This window comes from Rattus norvegicus, chromosome 2, assembly GCF_021556685.1.
Source record: "Rattus norvegicus strain SHRSP/BbbUtx chromosome 2, alternate assembly SHRSP_T2T, whole genome shotgun sequence".
In the NCBI taxonomy this organism is placed as follows: domain Eukaryota; kingdom Metazoa; phylum Chordata; class Mammalia; order Rodentia; family Muridae; genus Rattus; species Rattus norvegicus.
In genome coordinates, this window is record NC_141535.1 from 34,894,634 (window position 1) to 34,921,123 (window position 26,490).

The window sequence follows — 26,490 nt, forward strand, 5'->3', positions numbered from 1 at the left end:
ATGCCTGTCAGAAGGGCTGAGATCACTAAGACAAATGACTGCACACGCTGGTGAGGATGTGAAGATGTGAGGAAAGGCGGACATCTATTCATTGCCGATGGGACTGCAAAGTTGTTCAGTCGCTATGAAAATAAGTATTCAGGTTCCTCAAAAAAAAGATGAAAATAGTTCTGTCTGGGTATATTCCCAAAGGATTCTACATCCTACTACAGAGATATTTGCTTATCTATGCTCACCGCTGCTGTATTTATAATAGACAGAAGCTGTAATCAGCCTGGTTGCACACCAGCTGATGAGTGGATAATGGAAACTGGAATGTTTACACAATGTAATATTATTCGGCTGTTAAAAAACAAAATTATGAAATGTAAACATGAATGAGGGGGCGTTAGAAATAATCATCTAGATTGAGGTTACCCGAACTCAGAAATAGGAAAATTTTGCAGTTTGTTTTATGTGTGGATGTTAGTTTTTAAGCTTCAGATACATTCGCTCCATTTAGGATATCCACAGAGGTCAGGCAGAGAAAGCAGGGGTGAGGAGATCTTCCAAGAAAGGATCTATAGAATACAGCGTTGTAAAAGGATGAAGGGGACACTGGAATAGGGGAAGTAAAGTGGGGGATGGAATCGACAGAGAGGGTGATGTGAGGAGGCAGAACCAATACTAAGGGCACAGTGAAAGGCAAGTGGAAACAAACTACACTAGAAGTTTGCTGAAATGTATAAAAGGAAGTCAAATGGAGTTACCATGTAATGAAGGAGGCAATGCCCCAACTAGACAGCATGTACTCTAGGAATAGGTACATCTTGTTGAGTCATTGGCCAAAGGGCTCCCATATTCCCCACAAACAGGATCGACAGTCACCAATGCTATTATTATCCTCCACGATATGGTGGTAAGACCCTGCTACTGTAGGTACCACTAATATATGTTACTGAACATGGAGAAATGGAGGTGGTACCCAGCTAGAACCTTCCTCCCTAAGAGCTAGTATTCATAGTGCTGGAAGGTGCTAGAAGAGAAAAGACATCAGTCTCATCCATCTACAAAACCTGTAACAGTGATCAACCTATCAGATATATGAAGCAACAATGGTGGTCCAAATGTTACAAGAATAACCACCTATGTTTTTTTTATTGAATTTAAGGCTCTCTTCATGGGATAGAACCCACACATGACACTATTAATAAGTCCAAAAGCCTGAGGCTAGATAGGCCATAGGCCCTAAAAGAAAACCTGTTACTATTCTGCTAGGTGAGCATAGACATAAAATGGCGGCGAACGACATATTGCTATACCCCTAGAACACTATATTGTCTAATCCTCATCAGAGAAGCTTCTTGTCGTAGATTGTAATTAACACAGGGACCCACAACTGGACAACAAGCAGACAGTGAGAGGCCTTGGAAAGCTCATCCTGAAATGGGATCTCTGTAGCAAATCCTTCCCTTCAAGGCTCAGGAATCTATGCAGAAGTTGAGCCTGAAAGATTTGAACAGCCAGAAGGGGTGAGTGACTCCAAGGGAACATCAGACACAACAGGGTTGCTATGAATGGTGACAGCCTGCATAAGACATGCACAAGCCAGGGGGTGGGGTGGAAAATCCCATCTTGGAGAAGGAGAAGTGGGCACAAAGTCCTATGCTTAACCAAGAAGCTATTTGCATTTGATACCTGCTGGGGGAGGGGAAATCAGGTTTCTCCAGATGTCTTGATACTAGCTGTATCAACCACACTGGGCAAACCGTGTCCTGCTCAGGAATAGCTGGCCAACACCAAGCATATTCCACATTCCTTATGTGCCTTTTGTTATTGTTGGGCGTTTTTTGTCTTTTAGGTTTTTGCTTTATTTTCTCTATTTTTTTTTTTTTGCTGGTTTGTTTTTTAGGCTCTTTATTCCCTTTTGAGAGAAAGAGAGAGAGAGAAAAAAAAGACCCATGAAGTCGGGTAGGGGGATGGGGAGGCTCTGGGAGGACCTGTGGGATTGGAAAGAACATGATCAAAACATTTGTATGAAAAATTTAAAAAAATAACCTGAAAGTATTAAGATAAAATATAAATTAAAAACAAGCCACACACACACACACACACACACACACACACACACACACACACAATTTACTTTGCTTTAATTAGTTTAGTGGAGAGGAACTTAGCAGATACACACACACACACACACACACACACACAATTTACTTTGTTTTAATTAGTTTAGTGGAGAGGAACTTAGCAGATACACACACACACACACACACACACACACACACACACACACACACACACACACCTCACACAAAGCATTCTCAATATGAGAAAGGTCACCCCTTCACAGTAACTACATGTAGCAATTATATTAACAGGGCTTCTTTCAGTGCCCTGCTCTTCAAGCATTGTCACTACAGATGGCAGGGGAAATTAAGGAGTGTTGAAGTGCAAACTACCCACAGAATTTCTCTCTCCACTGTACGGTTGTTTACTTAAGTGCTGGTTTGAACATGGACACTTCACTTTATTTTTGCAGATGTTGTCAATGAGAGGGCCAAGGGTGAAATAACGTTGATAAATATTTAGTGTAAGACTGAGTCCGGCATAATACAACATATAAAGAATGCACGATGCAAAGTTGGTTTCTAAGCAAGGGTTAGTATCATTATATCCATGGCAAAGGTGACCCAGCATGATGTGGCCGGTGACAACAGACTGCATCCTTTGAGTCACATTTCCTCCCTGTGATGTGTAAGAGTCCATAGATGATGCATATAATAGCTGACGAAATTTGTTTAGATTATCTCTAGTTATCGTTAACATTTTCTACACTTTCTTAGGGTCTATACATTTCCCACTAAAACAGGGATATTTTTATGTGATCCTGTTCTTGGGCATATTAATGGGATCATGGTTTGTTCTTCGATTCCTTCTCAGCAAACGATAACTACTGAAGAATCTTCTTCAGCTCTGACTCTGACTCAATTAGCAGGATGTTTTTTTTTGTAAAGTAAACGGGCTCTAGCTTTTAGAATGTCTTAATTCAGTGTGGCTCTGCTATGTGTGTGGAATGCTCTACCTGGTGTGAGCATTCATCAGTGTAAACTGGGTAGAGAATTCCTTCAGAGATGATGGAGGTAAAAAGAACAATGCTTGCCCATGCTTCTTGTCCTGATTAGCTAACTTCCTTTCATGTAGCTCGCTGTCCTGTTCTTCATTATCTGCTGTGGTGAGGATCAGCAAAGGCGGAGCTAAGGGACCCAGCTACCAGACTGATTCTCTCATGGAACTCATGGAAACACTTGAAAACACAAATTAAGGAGAAGGCTGTTTTGAGAGCAAAGTGAGCAATGAATGGTGTTTCCTTTGGGTCTGACAATACTTGTGAGGTTGGTACCACCAGGCCCGGACCTTTGCCTCTGATGGAGAGAACACATTCCATTATTTGGAGAGAGGAAACCAGCCCACGCATAGCAAAAGCAATGAGTTCAGTGTCTTGAGCCCAGTTATTAAGCTCCGCCGTAGTCCCAAAGAGTGCTATTTTCCTTGGCACAATTAAAAGCCAACTTCTATAATTAACAGAGTCTTAACTACTTGCTACAAGTAGCTAGCAGAGGTCTGTTAGAAAGGATGGTTCCCTCTTCATGAATAACACCAGGAACTTTGTAGGTGAGGTAAAATAATGTTTCGGAATTATTAGCTTATAAATCTTGAGAACCTATTGAAATGTGGGTTCCTTCCACGAAGAAAGGTAACGTGGTTCAATGTCAGGGGATCCCCAGAGTTTTAGCAATGGTTTCACTGGCCTTCGCAGATAAATGTCAAATAGTCCCTAAGGTCAAATAGATCCTCTGTCCTTCCTCTCCATCTCTGCCCAAGTTGCCCGTGACAACCTCCCTCACCTCTTGATATGACTCTTAGTACAGCTTTTCCACTGAGGAAGTTCCCTGTGTACTTGCCCTTTCCAGAGTCAGTGAGCTACAGTGAAGTGGCAATGGCACCAGCTAAGTGTGTCAGGCTTCTGCTTTTACTGCTGCCATGGTTCCTCTCGACTCAGAGGATGAAGCCATTTGCCATTTCATATTTGTATGTGAAGTTAAGTTCATTAGAGAACACAGGGGATCTCTGAGGTCAGCAAGCAAGGCTCTCAAAGGCTTAGATGATTTAGGGTTTGCCATTTGGTTAAGAAAATGCTTTCTGCAAAAGAATGCTTTCTTTTCTCATTTTCGGGATTCTAAGAACGATGATTTCAGTACTCATTCCTTAGTTTTTATTTGCTTCATATATTGCAAAATAAATAGTAATAAGATCATTTTGCTTCGGAGGTCACCACGAGGGGAAAAGAACAACATGCTAGGTACTGTCAACATAAGCAGTAAATATTTCCTCTGTCATGTGACTGTGAGGAGGACCATAGGATCATCTGACCCTTTGTTTGCTCACCAACAAGCTGTGTGGTCAGATGGATAACCCAATGGTAATTCTGTATTACTTATCAGTTACTTTGGGGTGCGTCTGACACATTTATTATACAACGACTGCACTTTATGCCCCTTATGACACATATCTAAATATGATTCCCTTTAGGGATTGGTGCATGGCTTCACTTAAAAAAGTTGCATTCCTTTGAAATTTTCAAGTCTGTTGAACACAGCAAATATTAAAGTAACAATAAAGAAGCCTTTGGATCATTTCATACCCAATTAACAAGAATTAATACTTTTCAGTATTTGTTTCAGATTTTTTGTTTGGTTTTATTTTGTTCCTGAGAGGCAGGGTCTTATGTAGCCCAGACTGGCCTCATACTTACTAGGTAGTCCAGGATGACCGTAAAGTTCTGGTCCTCCTGTTTCCCTCTCCCAAGCACTGGTATTACAGATGTGGACCAATGTACACAGCTTTTCTTTTTTTTTCTTTTTTTTTTTTTTTGGTTCTTTTTTTTTCGGAGCTGGGGACCGAACCCAGGGCCTTGCGCTTCCTAGGCAAGCGCTCTACCACTGAGCTAAATCCCCAACGTACATAGCTTTTCTATTTCCTCCCTTAGATGAATCTTCTCCTGGCAGTGAGGAGGTACTTGCTGTGAGTTAAATATCTGCAGATGTCTCCATTAGGAAATTGCCTCCCATATCTTTTGATATTATATAAATCACATCAGTCTATGTATAAGGCCTGTGGCTTGCCTTCTCCCTTACATTTCTCTAAGTTTGATGCTTATCCAAACTGACACTCCAGTGCCCATGTTATAGTTGGTTCATTTTAACTGCCATAGAGAATTCCACAGTGATTTATGCTTGACTATTTCTATGTAGGTGATTTCGATTTTTAATCATAATAAACGATGCTGTTACAAATTTGGTGCATCTCCTTCCGCACCTCTGGTAGGACCCCTGACTAGAGGGGGATCTTTCAGATAACGTGGGAGTATATTGAATTGCACAGTACATTGACAAGCTGTTCTTCAGATCACTGGTGGATATTTCCAGGTAGACTTGCCAAATTCCCATCTCCCCCAAATTCTTTTCAGACTTCTTAAAATTCTTGGAAATTGCTCTAAATCCAGTAGCTATGGAATAGTCTTCCACAGTGCACATTGAACTGGTCCTTCTTATATTTTTATTATTAGGCATTTTCTCTTGGAGAGAATGGGTGGGGTCTTCACCGTGTTGAAACCATGGTTTTCTTTTTATGCATAAAAAAACATGTTTTCTTTTTTTCTTTTTTTAATTCTACATGACAAGAGTTTCTTTTTGTGGCTGTGGCTGTTCTGGAATTAGCACTGTAGATCAGGCTAGCCTCAAACTCAGAGATTTGCCTGCCTCTGTCTTCCAAGTGCTCGGATTAAATTTGTGTGCCACCACCTGCAAGAACATACATTCTGTTCTAGCTTACTATGAAGGCTTTCAGTTTTCATGTGTTGAAGGGGAGAGGGTTGATTCAGAACTGCAGTTATTGTTCTCTCTCTCTCTCTCTCTCTCTCTCTCTCTCTCTCTCTTTGTGTGTGTGTGTATTTATATGTGCTTGCAAATACCATGGAGCCAAGCAGTTGAGTGTCTTGCTGTACCACTCTCCAAGTTAGCTATTAAGACAGAGTCTATATTTCACCAATTCAGCTGGACTAGCTCACTCAGAAGCTGCGTGGCTCTGCTTTCCCGAGCTGGGATTATAAGCACATACCACCATGCCCAGCTTTTACCTGGGTGCTAGGAATCCCAACTAAAATCCTTGATGCTTGCCATCAAGCATTTTATTGACTGAGCCATCTGCCCATCTGAGACCTGCAGTCTCTTTTGTTGGCTTTTCCATTTGTGTGTGACTATTAGTGATTCTGGGGCTGCCTGCAGTCAAGCTTGGTCTGAATTTCTCCCTCTCCAAATGTTTCCAATTTAGCTTCTGAGAGGAAAAATTTCAAGTTCTACTGTCCTCACTTGCAAAAGTACTGCAGCTCTTTAGATGGGAGCAGTGTAAGAAATTGATTTGATACAGAATATGTCCTTGGATTCGTTAAGTTTATTTGAGATAATGTACCTTGCTCTTGCCTCTACCCCTTAGTTTCTAGTTCTGAGTACCACTGCTTCTTTCTTCTTTCCCTCCTCTGTCTCTGTCTCTGCCTCTGTCTCTGTCTGTCTGTCTGTCTGTCTGTCTGTCTGTCTGTCTGTCTGTCTCTCTGTCTCTCTCTCTCTGTCTCTCTCTCTGTGTCTGTCTCTGTCTCTCTCTCTGTCACTCTCTCTCTGTCTCTGTCTCTCTGTCTCTGTCTCTCTCTTCTGTCTCTCTGTCTCTGTCTCTGTCTCTGTCTCTCTCTCTCTGGTGATAAAGCCTTGCTCATGGCAGACAAGTGCTCTACCTCTGTACTACATGCCCAGTACACCGGTTCTTTCTACCATCTCTTGCTTTGTGTTCTAAGACAATTTACATAAGTTAACTTCTGTAACTGAGCCACAGTACCTTTCTTATCTGCAAGGAAGCTAACAAAACATGAGCATATGTAATATATTACATATGGTATATAGCACATAAGTCTTGAAAAGAAGATGTCTATGAAACGAAAACTGACTAATAAGTGTGTATGCTCCAGAGAGACTGGGAGAAAGATCTCCAGGCAGAAACACAATGTGAGCAAAGCTGGAAGAGTTAAAGTGTCCATCAGACTTAGAGGCCTGTTTGGTTCATGGGGTGCAAACCAGGAGAAAAATGGGGGAGAAAATGAGGTCCGATCTGGAAGGCGAGAGCATAGCCTTTCAATGCTACTTTATTGAAAATACATTTTGAATAAAGTCCAGGGGATACAAAAAACTAATGAAGGTTTTCTTAGAAGAAGAGTAGTATGGTTTGATCTGCATTGTAGTGTGGAGCTACTCTGTCCTCCTTTGACAAGTTTTATGGGTGTTAGTGGATTTTTAAGGATATGAGCTCTAGGTCTAGAGAGGTGGCTTGGTGGTGAAGAGTACTTGGGTTTAGTTCTGGAACTTGGTGTTTCCAGAGGACTTGGGTTCATTTACCAGCACTCACACTGTGACTCACAAGTATCTGTAATTCTAGTTGCAGGTTATTTGATTCAATCTCCTAGCCCCACTGTTGGAGTTGGTTTTAATGCTTTGAATCAATTGGGAATTTGTGTGTCCAAAACACTAAAAGTCCTTGTCTCCAGTTGGTTTTTGATTGCTCAATAAAGATGCCAACAGCCAATGGCAGGGCATGGGACAGGACCCTTAGGGTTGCTCAGGCTAGGACCCAGATAGAAATTAAACAGAAGGAAAAGAATCACCATGACTCAGGAAAGAAGGATGAGATGCAGTAGTGACAGGAGAAAGACCAATCAGCCATGTGAGACTTCAGATAAGTGGCTACTGGCTACTTCTCTCACTGGGTCTAGGGTAATTTTAGGAGTTCCCAGACTTCAAGGTAGCCAAGGCATTTTAAAAATAAATGAGTGTGTGAGTGCATATGTGCGTGTGTGCATGCGTGTGTGTGTGTGTGTGTGTGTGTGTGTGTGTGTGTGTGTGTGTGTGTGTTTGTTTCATTCATGAGTCCAAAGATAGCTCCTGGGTAGGTGTGTGAGTGTAATCCTCCGGGAGCGCAAATTGGTGTAGCATAAACTCACCACTATAGACCTCCTTAGGATCCAGATATGCATGTGGTCTCTCTCTCTCTCTCTCTCTCTCTCTCTCTCTCTCTCTCTCTCTCTCTCTCTCCCCCTTTCCCCCCCCTCCCTCTCTCTCTCAGTCTCTCTCTCTCTCTCTCTCTCTCTCTCTCTCTCACATACACACACACACACACATACACACACACACAATGCTGTTTGATAAATGGTTAGAAAACCTGTTCTTCACTTCTTAGCTTTGCAAAATTCCAAGGTTTGTTTAACCTTTCGAAGCCTCAGTGTACCTCTCTGTGAAATAGGTCTGGGTATGTGATTCTTTTTAAGGAGGTTCCCAGGTGATTAAATGTAATTATTCACACAAAGCCTGACATGCTGCAAGCAACATTAGAAACGAAAACCCAGGGACCTTATTGAGTTTGAATGTATTGGTGTCCATCCAACTCATACCAGAAAAGAGCTCACCACTCTGAATTGCTTCAGTTGTCTGGGTCAGTGAATACTAATGCAAACTAGCTGGGTGACTGAATTAGTTATAGTAAAGGTTGCACAAAGAAGATACATTGGGAGACAGAGATAAACAACAATAGCAAATTAACAAAGAGTTTTCGATCCTTTCCTGTGATAAAAGGGATGATGGAAAAGATTTCAGAATACTTCTAATATGAGACGCCAACCAGTCATGATGTAAGAGCTAGGACATAGTTAAGAGAATGAATGCAGTTCATCCATTGTAGAGTAACTCGGTGGTGGGCATCCTGTAGTTTATTTTTATGACTTCCATTCGATGGAAATGCTCAGTACAGGACTAAATGTTCTATCTTCACAGAAAAATGCACACTCGTGTATAAAATCCTCTGTGTTCCCACCTGGGCCTTGCTGTCCATGTGGAATCCTGGGAAGAAGGCAAAAGGAGAAGGAAGGCAATGGTGTCAAAACGAAGAGTCTTGTTCTAAAAACTTCTCTAGTGTTTGGTTTGTACCCCATCTAAAAGATGTCAGTGAGTTTCACAGATCCCTAGATAACAGATAGGTTACACAAACCCAAGAGATAAGTTCATAAAGTAATAGCCACGTTAGCTCTTGTGAATCTGGAAAGAAGACTGACTGGTCCAGAGCATGCATTGCAGCTCTGTGCCTCCTGTGTTGGCTACTATCCTGCCACAACAGGAACCTGAGGGACAGGCCCACACATGTACATCTGCCTGACAAGTGGCATCTCTTTCACCATGACCCTCCAACTGGACAGTTTGCCAGCAGCAGTGGCCTGCTGAGGGGATATGCTTTTTTGGTGCCTTGAACAAGGATTATGTTTGTTTCCTAAATTTAAATAAATGAAAGAAAAATGTAGTTGCATAGAAGAAAGAACTTGGCATGGGGGTAAGGGAGGGGGCATCACCCTTTACTATTGGTTGTTTGACAGTGGACAAATCACTTTGTCCCTTTCGCTTTAGGTGGTCATGCCAAGGAAGTGATCAGATGAGGACACCATTAACCCCATTTTCTGTTCCAAAACTCTGATTTGCTATTATCTGTCAGCACTCAGGGATGCTTAATATGAAATCAAATTTAACGTTTACTTTCTCAGGAATGATGGCCAACTTCACACACATAAAAGGAAGCAAGGAACAGAAAACTAAAGATAAGACACTGTACTGAAATGCTGTCTTTAACATGTAGAGTCTTGAGCGTGAGTGGCCAATGCAAAGCAAATATATTCTGTGTGAAAATTGTGGAGACCACAGATTCCCACTGGACAGGAGGTGGGGGCCACTCTGCCTGGACGGTTACATCTGGCCCATTGCCTGTTTGGTAACTGGAGTTTTATTGGAACACAGCCACATTGACTCATTTACATTTTGTCCATAGCAACAGAACTGAATGGTCGCAATGAGACTGTGTGGCCCTCAAAGCATAAAATATTTACAGAAAGTTTGCCAACCTCTGCCGTAGAAAATCAAAACGGGTCCTCCTAATTAGCATTCATCTGGCTCCATTCTCCCTATGAGTCTGAGAAGAGTTTGGAAGCATCTTGCTTCTTGCAGGCTCGGGAGAGATGTGAGAGTTGACCCTGGTTTTCAATAAGCGCGGCTACTTGGTCTGCATTCTGATGTACACTGTCTTGCTGGTAGCTGAGGAATTTTAAATGACTTGGCCCAAAGACTCCTCTTTTCTGGAATGGCAGCGGGAATGAGCATTTGGTTCAGAGAGGTTTGGAACAGGAGCCCCCAAACCTTCCTCTGTAAAATCAGCCAGCTCTGAAGCCACTAACAGAAAGCACAATGTCCCCTGCCATGGGCAGGCACTATCCTTTCTTCCCTATAGTGATTTCTCCCAAACACACGTCTCAGTCCACAGGGTCTTTGTGTAAGATGTCCCAGTGACTCATTTCTGTGGACAGGGAAAAGCCTACTCTTGTGAATTGATTAATTTCAGTGTCTCTTCTCTTTTCTGATCTTGAATTCCATTTCTTTCTTCCTTTCATGTACTCTCTGATTGACTCTAAATCCTGAACTCTCTGGTTGACCCTAAATTCCACAAGAACTAGTTCGAAGTGAAGTTTATGTTCTTATCCATCTTTTAGTTTTTTCCCCCCAGTGATGACATGCTCTAGGTAGTTCTAACTCATGTTTGCCTTGCCAACCTCTGCACTGTACGTGCTGGCAGGATTGTAGCAGACAATGCCTTCATGTGCATTCCCAGAGTGAATGAATTAATCAGTTAGTAAATGGTACTTTTTAATTAAATATGATGTTTAAGAAAAAACGTAAACAAGGTGTTACGACAAAAGTTGCATTCAGATTGAAGGATGCTGGTATATAGAAAAGATAAAAGGGAGTCTACAAAAGGGAAGCTTTATTCCTAGATTCAGCACGTGGGACCCCAAGGAAGCAACTGAGCCCTTTCACAACCCGGTTTCTATATATGTATTGTTAAAACTAAAGAAACCATTTTCCAAGATAATTACATGCACTTCAGTTTTGATGTTCATATTTGCTTCTGATTTGTGGTTTTATTTAGCTGTCCAACCTCCACAACCACACAGCTTAGATACTTCGAAGGAGTCCATTCTTTGTACTAACAAAATGTTGGTGAAAAAGATGAGTTCCAAGAAAAAGGTTGCAGGAAAGAAGGTGGCTCTTAATTCGCTCTCTACAGAGGTCACTGTCAAAAGTTAGAAATGCTAGCTTGTGGGATTTCTACAGACAGAAGGGCAAGAATATGAGTGTGTATGGGAGGAGGTGGGGAAACATTGTTTTCCCCCACAGGCCTTCCTCTCCCTGAAACACAGAACTTACTCCTTCTCCAACATATGTATAAGCTCAGCGTTCAAGACATGGTGCCTGTATGTAAACACCGTGCTCTATGATTCACCAAGCCCTTCAGTACCATCTTCCTTTCTCCCTCCCTCCTTCCTTCATTTATTCCTTATCTAGGTGACACCACATAAACCTAAAGTAATCTTTTGCCAGCTCCCATCATAGGTCCAAGTAATACATACCTAATTTGATGACAGTTCAAAGTTTATTAGCATAAATGAATCAATACACCCTTGACTTACTAGCCTATACCCTATAGGTGGCTTTTTTAGCTGTCTGGGAAGGTACTTAGAACCCCATACAAGTTCAAGCCTCCCAGAAAATCCAGAGGTACACCTCTGCTGTTTTCCCCAGTTGTGTTTATGCTCAAGGGCACAGGTCATTGCCCTCAGGGGCCTGTGGGGAGGAGCCATTTTGCTTCCTTGTCTGTGAAGTTCTGGCGGATTTCATTTCAGAAGAGATCAAGGCTCTGAAGAAGGAGGCCCTCTTGGCAGGCAGCCGCACGAGTTCAGATTCCACATCGCCTTTGTGCTTAGTATTCAAGGCAAAGAGTTGTCACAGTTCAAATTTTTTATCAAAGACATTTCAGTAGCATTTCCTGTTCAGAGAATGTAGCCAGATCCGGAGAGGAGCCGCCTCCCTTGCTCTTCAGTGAAACCCACCCATCAGGAGAGGTTTGAATAGATGAAGAGTTAAAAGCTTCACTTCTTAGAGCAATTGTAGGCTTATAGAAAAGTGGGCGGAAAGTGTGCTTTCTTTCCTGCCTCTTGTTCTCACTATTAATTGACACCATTTTTTTTTTTTTGGTTCTTTTTTTCGGAGCTGGGGACCGAACCCAGGGCCTTGCGCTTCCTAGGTAAGCGCTCTACCACTGAGCTAAATCCCCAGCCCCTTGACACCATTTTTTAATGGTGCATTCATGCTCCCAGATTCGTACTCGGGGCCACTCAACCCTGTGTGGGTTTTGATAAATATGCAGCATCACCCATTTGTCAGCATAGCATTACACATGCAGAGGACTATGTAACACACACACACACACACACACACACACACACACACACACACACACACACACACACACAGGAGTTTCATTACCTATGACTCCCCTGAGATCCCTTTCTCTTTGCCACAGGAGCCTGGCATCTACTGAGCACTTAACTGGCTCAGCAGAGTTCCCTTTTCTCAAATGACATAATTGGAAACACAGTATACAGCCTTCAGTGGGACTCGTTCATTTAGTAGGATGTGTCTAAGCTTCCCTAGGTTTTGTATGGCTTGATAGCTCATTTCTTTTGTTACTTGAATAATGTTCCATTGCATGAATGTGTTCAATTTGTACCAGTGGTTTTCAATTTTCCTAATGCTGCAACCCTTTAATACACTTCCTCATGTCGTGGTGATCCCCAACCACGAAATTATTTTTATTGCTACTTTTTAGCTGTGATTTTGCTACTGTTATGAATTGTACTCTAATTATCTGATATGCAGATGGTCTTATGACCCCTATGATAGAGTCATTTGATCCCTTTGCTGCTATTATAAATCTTAAGGTAAATCTCTGTGTCTTCCAAAGGTCTTAAGCAACCTTGTGAAAGTGTCTTTCCATCCCTTTGGGGTTGCGACCCATGGGTTGGGAACCACTGCTCTATACCTAATAGAAAATATCTTGCTTACTTCCTAGTTTTGGATTAAGCCACTCTAAACACTAGTGAGTTTGTTTGAAAATAAGTTTCTAATTTATTTGAGTAAATATCAAGGAGCATGTCTGCTTTATATGGTAAGGAAATGTTTGGGTTTATAAGGAAATGCCAGTCTCTTCTATAGTGACTGTACCATTTTCTCACCAGTGATGAAAGAGAGCTCCTGTTACTTCCCATACTCACCAGCCTTGGATGGGTCAATGTATTGAATTATGGCTATTCTAGTAGATGGATAGAGACTCTTGGTTATTGTTTTAATTTGTATTTCTTTAATTCTGACTGATACTGGGTAGTTTTTCACATATTCATTTGCTATCTGTATTATTAATGTGTTCGTTTGCTGTTGCTGTAACAAAGATATTTGAAATAGTCAATCTAACAGGAGGGAAGGTTGATGCAGGGAGGTTTCAGTCAGGATTGCTTGGCCCTATATGCCTTGGGTCTTTGTCATCACAGTCCATCATGGTGGATGTGCACAGTGGAAGAGCTGTTTACCTCGGAGGAGTCAGAGGGCAAAGACAGAGCGAAGAGGACAGGAAGGGTTGCAATGCTAACGTCCCCTTCAAGCCACACCCTCCCTAATGGTAACTTTTCCCGTTAGTCCCCACTATTAAAGGTTTCAGTACCTCCTAGTACTGCCACAGCTAGGGGAAACCATTCATACTTGTACCTTTCAAGTACAACAATACTCTTAGCAAATGAATATATGGAAATATATTTCACGGACACTCAGGATCCAGACAAGAATAGGTGATTCTTTCAAATGGAGTTTTAATTGAATAGTCTAATATTTGCCTATATTTAAACAGGTCTGTTTGTTTTTTATCATTGGGTGTTAATAGTTCTTTGTATATTTTGGGAAAGTTGGTTTTAAAGGAACTCCCTGCTATGACCAGAGTCATGGTAATCATGGAATATCCTGAAGGTGCCATGCTTTTGTTGGACTCAACACCTAGTTGGGAATCAAGGGGTCAGTTACCCTACATGTGTTGGTGCTATCATGAAGGATACAATATTGGCATTGGTACCACTTGGCTTCTGTTCTGGGTAACATGGAGTAGCATAGAACTCATGGATGTGTGTAAGTTTCTATTGTCTGCTCTTATTGGTAATCCGGGGGCTAGCATTCCTCCTTACTAAGTAGGTATATTGCCTGAAAAGCCACTTGTTTTTATTTTACTGTCCTTTAGGGGGAAAAAAACCTTAGGTAAAAGAAAGCAAGGCTCGTAATGTGCATTTTGCTGATCTTTCGTGTGATGGGTTCATGTGAAATATCTACCAGGCTATCAGTGATTTGAGTGAGGTTAGGGAAGAGGGGATTCTGAGAAGGGGAGGTGTTTCCTGCCTCCACCTTAGGGAGATGAGGTGGACCCAGTGGAAAGTAGATGGTGGTGCTCAGTTAATGTCATGCTCCGTTGAACAATGAGCCAGTAACTGCATTTGCTTAGCACTTCTCAGACCACAGTATTGTCTCATTCATCTTCCTAATAACTTCTAACAATGACAATGACTTGGGCTTTTGTGATGTGGACTGGAAAGCAGTCTTAGCAAGGCCACTGACTGAGTGTGACTGAGGTGACTGACAGTTTCACACTGGAGTGTGGAGACATCTTATCACTGGAGATTTATAATTGAGAGCTGGAATCTTGGTTAACCAAAGTTGTTCTTTTTTTTAAAATTTATTTTTAAATAGATTTATTTATTATATAAGTACAGTGTAGCTGTCTTCAGACACACCAGAAAAGGGCACCAGATCTCATTACAGATGGTTGTGAGCCACCATGTGGGTGCTGGGATTTGAACTCAGGACCTCTGGAAGAATAGTCAGTGCTCTTAAGCACTGAGCCATCTCTCCAGCCCCACCAAAGTTCTTCTTAAAATATTATACAAGATCCTAGTTTTTCATCTGATGAGCGCTTCTATGATACAGCAAAATAAAACGTTCCCTACATTTTATATCTTACTTAGCCATCTAGGGAGGTTATTGTTTTATCATTTCAACTGCTTGTGTTTTATAACCATACCACTTTCCAGAGCTACTTAGATTACATATGTACATATACGGAGGTGTCAGGTAGGGAGGAAGAGGGAGAAAGTGGGAGTAAAGTAAGTAAGCAGAGTTCTATTTCCAAACGATGAGTGTTTATTATTGGCATGGCTTTTATTCTTCTAGGTAGAAGAACTCACAGACTTTGTATCAGTTCCCTCTAAAGTGCACTAAGTTTCACAGGTCTCTGATGTTGAGTAAGACCTTACTGGCTGGCTCTGTATGTCCCTCAAGGGACAGGTTGCTGACCATGTGACCACGCGACCATGGGATCCTGGGCCATTCTACCGTGCTTACACACGCAGAGGTTTGATCAAAATGTGCACTCACATTTTCTTTCAGTTATCCTTAGAGGCTGAGCTCTTCCTGTTGCCTGCAGCCGTGTGACCTCTTGTCCAATTACTAGCCGATGGAGTTTTAAGAACTTTTATTGATGGAAAGTGTGACTCAGAGTGTTGACTGCTCTGTGTCCTGTTGAGGTCCTGCTGAGACTGTCTTAGTTTGCCTGAGAGTACTTGGATTCTAATGGTTTTTCTGCCCTGGGTCCATAAATAGAAACCATGTTTATTTTTTGCCATAGAATAAACGCAAAGTTCGGTTCTAGGAAAAGAGAAAGTACATTCTAATAGCCAGAAGACAGGTTCAGAATGGACTGAATGTTTGCGTACTTTTCCAGTTTTGTTAGAGCACTCCTTCCCCAATAACTAAGAGGACCTACTGATCCCGGGGATGGGAAAAGCAGAAAAACACTTTCACTGACTTCCATTCCAGTCCCCACTCCCACCCCCCAGCCCCCCCCCAATGGAAGCCACAGATATCCCGGAGTCAAATGAAAACTATTGTTTGAATATTGTAGACTAGAGCTAAGGAGCAGAACTGCCACCATGCATCTTGAAGTCACTGCAGGGGTGGGGTTGGGAGGGGGGAGTGTGGGGGTTGCAAGACAAATGAGTGGATGCAGCCCTGTGGTGGTCACTGAAGCACTTACCTTGAATAGGTGGCTGCATCCACAACCATCCCTTCTTCCATCTGGCTGACGTTCTGGTACAAATGGCTGCAGTTTTGGCCACATTCATACTTATATCTTAAAAAGATTCATGGAGGTAGCTGTCAGGTTCGAATCCATAAATTCAAATCTCACTTCTTCAAGGAAGACTTTCTATCCTGTGAACAGAAAACTTAATTGCAATTGTTGAAAAGTCTTTGCTAAGAAGGGACTTCTACTCTACAGATTCCTTTTGTTATGCAAAGAGGACGGGTGCTATGCTTGTGTGACTAGATCCATTTTCTTTTTAAGAATGCTATATTTTGCAAAGAACAATGTTTGGGGAGAGATAAAATTGAATGCCTAAAAGAAAAAAAAAGGGACCCAAATCTTGTGGGAGGGAGAGCTAAACCTTCAGAGAGGCAGACACGCCTGGGAAACCAGAAGAGACGGCACTCTGCACACATCTCTGACGCCAGAGGGAAACACCAAACGCCATCTGGAACCCTGGTGCACGGAGGCTCCCGGAAACACCGGCGCAGATCTTCCTGGTTGCTGCCGCCATGGAGAGCTCGTAGGCAGCACCCCGCGAGCGAACTAGAGCCTCGGGACCACAGGTAAGACCAACTTGTCTGATGCAAGTGAACTGCCTGGCGAACACCAGACACAGGCCCACAGGAACAGCTAAAGACCTGTAGATAGGAAAAACTACACGCCCGAAAGCAGAACACTCTGTCCCCATAACTGGCTGAAAGTAAACAGGAAAACAGGTCTACAGCACTCCTGACACACAGGCTTATAGGACAGTCTAGCCACTGTCAGAAACAGCAGAACAAAGTAACACTAGAGATAATCTGATGGCGAGAGGCAAGCGCAGGAACCCAAGCAACAGAAACCAAGACTACATGGCACCATCAGAGCCCAATTCTCCCACCAAAGCAAACAGGGAATATCCAAACACACCAGAAAAGCAAGATCATATTTGTTTCAAAATCATATTTGATCATGATGCTGGAGGACTTCAAGAAAGACGTGAAGAACTCCCTTAGAGAACAGGTAGAAGCCTACAGAGAGGAATCCCAAAAATCCCTGAAAGAATTCCAGGAAATCATAAATAAACAAGTAGAAGCCCATAGAGAGGAGTCACAAAAATCCCTGAAAGAATTCCAGGAAAACTCAATCAAACAGTTGAAGGAATTAAAAATGGAAATAGAAGCAATCAAGAAAGAACACATGGAAATAACCCTGGATATAGAAAACCAAAAGAAGAGACAAGGAGCTGTAGATACGAGCTTCACCAACAGAATACAAGAGATGGAAGAGAGAATCTCAGTAGCAGAAGATTCCATAGAAATCATTGACTCAACTGTCAAAGATAATGTAAAGCGGAAAAAGCTACTGGTCCAAAACATACAGGAAATCCAGGACTCAATGAGAAGATCAAACCTAAGGAAAATAGGTATAGAAGAGAGTGAAGACTCCCAGCTCAAAGGACCAGTAAATGTCTTCAACAAAATCATAGAAGAAAACTTCCCTAACCTAAAAAAAGAGATACCCATAGGCATACAAGAAGCCTACAGAACCCCAAATAGATTGGACCAGAAAAGAAACACCTCCCGTCATATAATAGTCAAAACACCAAATGCACAAACTAAAGAAAGAATATTAAAAGCATAAGGGAAAAAGGTCAAGTAACATATAAAGGCAGACCTATCAGAATTACACCAGACTTTTCGCCAGAAACTATAAAAGCCTGAAGATCCTGGACAGATGTCATACAGACCCTAAGAGAACACAAATGCCAGCCCAGGTTACTGTATCCTGCAAAACTCTCAATTAACATAGATGGAGAAACCAAGATATTCCATGACAAAACCAAATTTATACATTATCTTCCTACAAATCCAGCACTACAAAGGATAATAAATGGTAAAGCCCAACATAAGGAGGCAAGCTATACCCTAGAAGAAGCAAGAAACTAATCGTCTTGGCAACAAAACAATGAGAAGAAAAGCACACAAACATAACATCACATCCAAATATGAATATAACAGGAAGCAATAATCACTATTCCTTAATATCTCTCAACATCAATGGCCTCAACTCCCCAATAAAAAGACATAGATTAACAAACTGGATACTCAACGCGGACCCTGTATTCTGCTGCCTACAGGAAACACACCTCAGAGACAAAGACAGACACTACCTCAGAGTGAAAGGCTGGAAAACAACTTTCCAAGCAAATGGTCAGAAGAAGCAAGCTGGAGTAGCCATTCTAATATCAAATAAAATCAATTTTCAACTAAAAGTCATCAAAAAAGATAAGGAAGGACACTTCATATTCATCAAAGGAAAAATCCACCAAGAGGAACTCTCAATCCTAAATATCTATGCCCCAAATACAAGGGCACCTACATACGTAAAAGAAACCTTACTAAAGCTCAAAACACACATTGCACCTCACACAATAATAGTGGGAGATTTCAACACCCCACTCTCATCAATGGACAGATCATGGAAACAGAAATTAAACAGAGACGTAGACAGACTAAAAGAAGTCATGAGCCAAATGGACTTAACAGTTATTTATAGAGCATTCTGTCCTAAAGCAAAAGGATATACCTTCTTCTCAGCTCCTCATGGTACTTTCTCCAAAATTGACATATAATTGGTCAAAAAACGGGCCTCAACAGGTACAGAAAGATAGAAATAATCCCATGCGTGCTATTGGACCACCACACCACAGCCTAAAACTGGTCTTCAATAACAATAAGGGAAGAATGCCCACATATACGTAGAAACTGAACAATGCTCTACTCAATGATAACCTGGTCAAGGAAGAAATAAAGAAATTAAAGACTTTTTAGAATTTAATGAAAATGAAGGTACAACATACCCAAACTTATGGGGCACAATGAAAGCTGTGCTAAGAGGAAAACTCATAGCGCTGAGTGCCTACAGAAAGAAACAGGAAAGAGCATATGTCAGCAGCTTGACAGCACACCAGTGAGAATGGCTAAGATCAAAAACTCAGGTGACAGCAGATGCTGGCGAGGATGAGGAGAAAGAGGCACACTCCTCCATTGTTGGTGGGATTGCAGACTGGTACAACCGTTCTGGAAATCAGTTTGGAGGTTCCTCAGAAATTTGGACATTGAACTGCCTGAGGATCCAGCTATACCTCTCTTGGGCATATACCCAAAAGATGCCCCAACATATAAAAAAGACACGTGCTCCACTATGTTCATCGCAGCCTTATTTATAATAGCCAGAAGCTGGAAAGAACCCAGATGCCCTTCAACAGAGGAATGGATACAGAAAATGTGGTACATCTACACAATGGAATATTACTCAGCTGTCAAAAACAATGACTTTATGAAATTCGTAGGCAAATGGTCAGAACTGGAAAATATCATCCTGAGTGAGGTAACCCAATCACAGAAAAACACACATGGTATGCACTCATTGATAAGTGGCTATTAGCCCAAATGCTTGAATTACCCTAGATGCCTAGAACTCAAATGAAACTCAAGATGGATGATCAAAATGTGAATGCTTCACTCCTTCTTTAAAAGGGGAACAAGAATACCCTTGGCAGGGAAGAGAGAGGCAAAGATTAAAACAGAGACAGAAGGACCACCCATTCAGAGCCCGCCCCACATATGGCCCATACATATACAGCCATCCAATTAGACAAGATGGATGAAGCAAAGAAGTGCAGGCCGACAGGAGCCAGATGTAGATCGCTCCTGAGAGACACAGCCAGAATTCAGCAAATACAGAGGCGAATGCCAGCAGCAAACCACTGAACTGAGAATAGGACCCCCGTTGAAGGAATCAGAGAAAGAACTGGAAGAGCTTGAAGGGGCTCGAGACCCCATATGTACAACAATGCCAAGCAACCAGAGCTTCCAGGGACTAAGCCACTACCTAAAGACTATACATGGACTGACCCTGGACTCTGACCTCATAGGTAGCAATGAATAGCCTAGTAAGAGCACCAGTGGAAGGGGAAGCCCTGGGTCCTGCTAAGACTGAACCCCCAGTGAACTAGATTGTTGGGGGGAGGGCGGCAATGGGGGGAGGATGGGGAGGGGAACACCCATATAGAAGGGGAGGGGGAGGGATTAGGGGGAAGTTTGCCTGGAAACCAGGAAAGGGAATAACACTCGAAATGTATATAAGAAATACTCAAGTTAATTAAAAAAAAAAAAGAAAAATAAAGGACAATCTTTCTTTGATCTTCAAAAAGTAATCTTTTATTTCACAAGCCATTTGGAACTCACTGTAGACTGTCGACAAAGAATCTAGGCTACATTTTTGGGGCTTGGAGAGTTTTTTTTATCCCCCAAGTAGAGCAGAAGTGATCTCAGAAGTGTTTCTTCCACCCAGGGCAACAAGGGAAGATTTATTAGTGTGTTGTTGGCAGGCTTGAGGCTCAGGTTTGTGTATTTTGTGTTGTTTTCTCAGTCCATGAGAGCTGTTTCTGGTCCCTGTGTATGTTTGAAGTCTGCACAGGAAGTTGGGTTTAGAAGAGCCTCATTTCTAGATGGATTCCAAAGCTCTGGGAGCAAGGGCCAGTCTCTGGGCCAAGAACAATGAGGAATGTTAGCCATGGTGTGGAAACTTGGGCAGGAGAGAAGGACATTGCCTTGGTCCTGTGGCAAGGAAGCTAGTGGCTTGGTAACTGGGAGGGGTATGGGAAAGGACACTGTGACAGGGCCATCATCTAGGGTTTCCTTTGCTAGCTCTATTTGTCTGACCTCCAAGGTGCCTGGCCATCGTCCAGTGCGGTAAGAACACGGCTGTGAGAACCTGGACCACAGTCACCACGGAAAATGCAGTTGCCTCATTGTGGAAAGATTTTTTACAATCTGCAGTTTGCTATATGCCAGCCACCCTTTCACTGACAGCCTTGAAAAAATTTAAAAATAAATGTAGAGTTTATGTATCATAAAAACTTTATGTGCCATAGAAATTGTTCCTCTGGGACGGCACTCAGATCCTTGCCTGAGCCACATCTTCTGGAGGGAGGACTTGTGTTTGGTGATGTGTCAATTTAATTTCCCAATTCATGCCAAATTAAATAAATACCCACATTCTTGATCTGGTAACATAGAGTGAGTGGCCAAAGGGATTTGTGATCAAAGCTTGCCCTCCTCCAGCAACTAACAGTTGAGTGATGTACGCTAACATATTTTAGCCTCAGACCAGTTGACCGAGAACAGCCAGGCATATGCCTGATGTGGAGACATACAGTGAAAATATTAAAACAAACAATTCTAATTAGGCCCATCCAGTCACGCATGGGCCTCAATTTCGTATCCTTTCATTTGAAGTGGGTCAGCAGAACTCGGAATGTTCCATCTGCAACAGTCTAGCTTGTTAGGATCATACTGACCAAAATTAATTGGGCCTGGTCCACTCAGTGAGAAACCAGATCGCTTTAATATTTGTACAGCTTTTAACCTCTTCTGGAGGAAAACCACACCAAGCCAATTCAAACCAAATGAGATGTGTTCTGTGTTCAAAAACAACCTTTTCGTCCTAATGGATGTGTAGGCTAACACTTTGCTAACTGTGTATTCTGCTGAAAGTTAGTGTTAATCCCAAGATTCTCTAGAAAAACCAACTCTACCATTTTGGGCTAAATTCAAAGCAAGATTTATTAAATATTGAACACTGAACAAGGGAGGGACTTTGGTCAGGACCATTCCCCCAAATTTCCCAGTTGGAATGTCCTTGAGCCAAGTGTTGCAAGGGCATGTAAGGACAAACCTGTAGCACTCCACTCCACCCCTATACTTTAACATAAGGCTTTGCTATTTCCCAAGAACTACAGCTCTCAGCATTCCAGGAAGTTCTTTGGCTCCAGAGCAGGTGGGGCTTACTGGTTAGTTGGGGGCATTGCATTAAGTATTATGTAGTTTTGTTTTGGTGTTTGTCTGTTTGATGACCGTGACCACAACATGTTTTACCTTCCATTAGGACCTAGGTCTTGGTTTCAGGGTTAGATAATAGCCCAATTCCTACCACCCACACAATCGATTTGCAGGTACCTTCTCATCTTGGACACTACTGTTGTCGTGTTTAAGAAGCTGACACGCACACAGCTATGATAGACTTCAGGGGCATCTTTAGCACTCTCACCACTACCACATTACTGAGCTGGCAAACACAAGTTGCACTTTCTTTTTTTCTTAAACAGGACAGAAGTCACCACGTTTCAAGCAGAAGCCTGGTGCTGTTGATGCCATACATATGGGAACCAGTTCTTCAGCATTCTGGGAAAAGGCTACCAAGTGAATGAGAGCAGTCTTTGCATTCCAACACTGAAACATTTCAAGTCTAAGCAGAATGACCTCTGCCCATTAAATCCAGCAGGAAATGGAGATATTGGAAAGCTCAGAAATGTGTCAAGCAGTATCATGGGGTGCATGGGGTGCATATTTACTTCACAGATCCTAACCAATGCATTCACTTGAATCTTTAACTTCTAAAAGTTATAAACAATAATTCTAGTTTGGTGTGTTTCTCTTCCCTGTGCAAATTATGACATTAACAATGTTCAATGCACACAGTAGTCAATGACTACTTATGACTAAGGATATCTCCATGCCTTTATTTAATTAACCCGATTTCATAGTAGAAAAGTCCAATTGCATAAAGAGACAAGACTTAGCTTTTTTTGACAATTCTGATCTTTCAAAAATTATAAAGCCAACATTTTGCTTTTTCTCTTAAGAGGAAGAAGAATTTTTGTCTAAACACACCTCCACATATGGCATGTCTGAAGTTTCCAGTTAACTTTACACAAGTACCATTTCTTATCCCAGTTCCTAGGAAATTGCAGCGTTATAATCTAGATTGCACGGGTGACTGAGGCTGTAAGAGCACACTGTGGGAAGACAGAGTCTCCTCCACAGGAAGACTAAGCATAAATATTATTTCCAAGGAAGCCATTTATTTAGCCTTGGACTAGAATGCTTTCACGCGCTTCCCAAATAAACTGATTTTAAGCCAGTACCCAAACACGTGACAATGATACAAATATCTTCTCCCACAATTATATCAGGAATATCTGGCTAGAATTTAGGTACTTCCCAGTTCTTTAATATCACCATTATCTTACTAACATGAGTAATCTGTAGTAGGCATATGTAAAAAGAGAAGTCACTGAAATTTCCAATCACAAAGATTTAGACAACAATACATTCATTTCCATGCACCGTCCCTAAGCTTCAGCAGCTGGCAACAACCTGGATGGATCTGTCTGTTGAATATCTCGTCTAAGGACATCTTAAAGTATAAAGAAGCCGGATCACTTGCTCTTAGCCTTCTCTACTTGCCCTAGGAAAGAACTCCCCTCCAATTGGTTATTTAATGCAAAGGGGGCAGTCCTGCTATCATATGCACACAGGTAACATTGATAGGCTGAATATTTGCATTTATGTGGTTAAGATTATATGTGTGTATGTACATACATCTCTCTCTCTCTCTCTCTCTCTCTCTCTCTCACACACACACACACACACACACACACACACGTCTCTAAGCAATAACATTAAAGGAAAAGAGGTCATGAATTTGGGAGAGAGGAGGGGGATAGATAGAAGGTATTGGAGGGAGGAAAGCAGGAGAATGATGTATTTATAAGTTCAAAAACTAAAAAAAAAAAAAAATAGAAGCTGTGTCACTCATGTGTCCTTAGTCTAAGATTCTATTTCGTAACACAACATACATGGGAAAGGATTCTTGAGCAAATTGGATACGAGTGAGTGACTTCAGAGTGGGAGATAGGAGATGAGCAGCATTCATATAGTCATTTTCATACATTTAAATTAGATGTTGCTAACCACCAGCCAGGTTTTGATAGCCAAACCAAGCCAATGTCTTACACTACATTCTCACTTCTGAGAAACAGATACTTCGGTGAATGAAAAGCAGCCTCACCTAGGTAACTGTTGACCTCCTCCTTGTAGGAATAGAACACGCTGAATTGAAAGCTACAAGATCTGCGTTTGGTCTGACGGGAAACTCAAATTAGAATCTGCAAAGTGAAATCAAAGCAGGAACAATGAAGTTGGAGTCTGTACCACAGTGATCTGCAAGTGTTCAGAGATGGCCCTCTTGTCTTGAAGGTTACGAGGAAGTAGCAATGGCCTCAAGTAGCCTAGGAGATGGGTAGGCAGGTTATAGACAGGGTCCTGGCTGTAGCATTGACACGGACAGCCTGTGTTGTCTAGACTCAAGTGTCTAGACCAGGAGAGGCAAGATTTGGCTTGTTCCAGCCCAGAAAGTAAGAGCAGAAGACAGGGATTTGGTTTTGACTATTGTTCCTCTTCTCCAACTCACTGAAGATTATTCTTTGAATAGATACACGAATGTCGAAATGTTTATTTGCTGTGTGTGTTTTAAGTAAGCAAGCCTGATTCCTTTTTTTCAAGTATTAACCAAACGAAGTATCCTCAGACTGCTAAACAAATGAAGAGCAGAAAATGTCAATGACAGACCATGCACAGCAAGCAGTTCTTTTTTTGTGGGAATAAATGTACAGTGAGGCAGAGAGGGAAAAGAAAGCACAGAGAAAAGAACAACAAAAGACATTGGGAAGTTTAGGTTGTGGTGGGAAAGTAAATAAGGTTCCAGCAGTGAAGCACAGTGGTTAAAACCATGACATTGGTGGCCCAAGTATCTAGGTTCAAATTCTGTCCCTGTTGGATAGTAGCTGTATCTTAAACAAAGAGTTGTCTGTGTATATGTGTGCATATGTGTATGCATGTGTGCATGTGTGTCTATTGTCAGTGTGTTTGCAAGTGTGCATGCATATGTGTATGTGTGTACATGCGTGTATGTGTGTGTGTGTGTGTGTGTGTGTGTGTGTGTGTGTGTGTGTGTGCCTGTGAATGTGTGTTGGGGAGTATGGGGAGTTGAACCTCTGGCTCCATATGAACTTATGGCTTCATATATGCTAGGCAATTGTCCTACTTTTGACTTATTTCCCAGCCTTCTTTCTTTATTTTTTATTTTAAGACAGGGTCTCCCTAGTTTGTCCAGGCTTGCTTTGAACTTGTTATGCAACCCAGGCTGCCTTGGAACTTTTAGTTTTCCTTCTTCAGTTTTCCTAAGTAGCTAGAACCAGAGCCCTGCACCACCAGGCCTGCCAACACTTTCCTAGCCTACAGTGGGCTTGCTGGAAGGATCGCTCACAGCACAGAGGAGGGCACTTGTCATCTAGATGGAACTTAGTGCCTCCTGTCAATCAGTGTACTTTCTTTCCACAACTCCTGCTATAAGCATTCTTCTTTTCATCCCTAGGGTCAGTCTGGTCTCTTGCATGACTATACTGACAAGCCTACACATAAAATTTTATCATGTTTTCCTTAAAAGGCCCTGGCTAACTGATCAGATGTCTGAGGCTTCTATTTCTGCAATTCTTAATTTTCACGACAGAGAGAGAGAGAGAGAGAGAGAGAGAGAGAGAGAGAGAGAATCACTAAATTTTTGAAATTTAGGAAACAAAACTAGGGCAGAAATAGAAACCACAAGTATGGACATATTCAAACCAGAATTATACAGGAGCTTAGCAAGAAAGAATATTATGTCCTATTGTGGTTTATCCACAAGCTAGAGGGCTGCCTAGCCAATCCAGGCAATTCTGTGTTTTCTCAGCTCACGAGTTCCTGTGTTTTAGAAGAATCGAGAGGCGGACAGCTTGACTTCCTGACAGAGGTTCACTGGATCAGGGCTATGTTTTGTTCTGGAGGATGCCGCAGTGTGCCATTTACACGGTTTCTGAAGTGGGACTCTATTCCAAGTCCAGCAAAAACTGCCCCTTTTATTACCTCGCTACATCCTTTGTGCTTCTCTTTCTTTCTTTCCTTCTTCCTTCCTTCCCTTCTTTCTTTCTTTCTTTCTTTCTTTCTTTCTTTCTTTCTTTCTTTCTCTCTTTCTTTCCTTCTTTCTTTCTTACTTACTTACTTATTTATTAGTTTCACTTTGGTGGTTAGGAGAAGATCTACGTACCAAACAGGCCTAAGGCGAGTTGAATAAAAGAGGCCACAGTTTAGTCAAATTCAGCTGCTAGCCAAGCACCTCACTGCTGCCTCCTCCCACCCGAGACCCTGGAAAGGTGGCCGCCATACAGTCTTTGCCACTAATCCCTCCCTGTTAGTTTTTTCTTGCTACTGTGATTTAAAAAAAAAAAAACAAACTCAGATAAAAGCCACTTACAGGGAGGAGGGTTTATTCGGATCACGGTCCCAGGTTTCAGTTCCTCATGGTAAGGAAGTCACAGAACGGGGGAGCTTGAGAGAACTACTCATACTCCATCCACAGTCAAGAGCAGACAGC

General features: G+C 42.0%; 1 long non-coding RNA gene across 1 annotated transcript in view; it reads right to left on the reverse strand.

Moving 5' to 3' along the window:
* Nucleotides 1–26,490, reverse strand: part of LOC147996032 (uncharacterized) — a 44,756-nt gene extending 18,266 nt beyond the window's left edge. Inside the window, exons 1-2 of the long non-coding RNA XR_015677720.1 lie at nucleotides 26,371–26,490; nucleotides 16,141–16,316 (exon numbers count right to left, since the gene is read on the reverse strand). This is a non-coding gene — a long non-coding RNA (uncharacterized LOC147996032). The remainder of the gene's footprint in view (nucleotides 1–16,140; nucleotides 16,317–26,370) is intronic.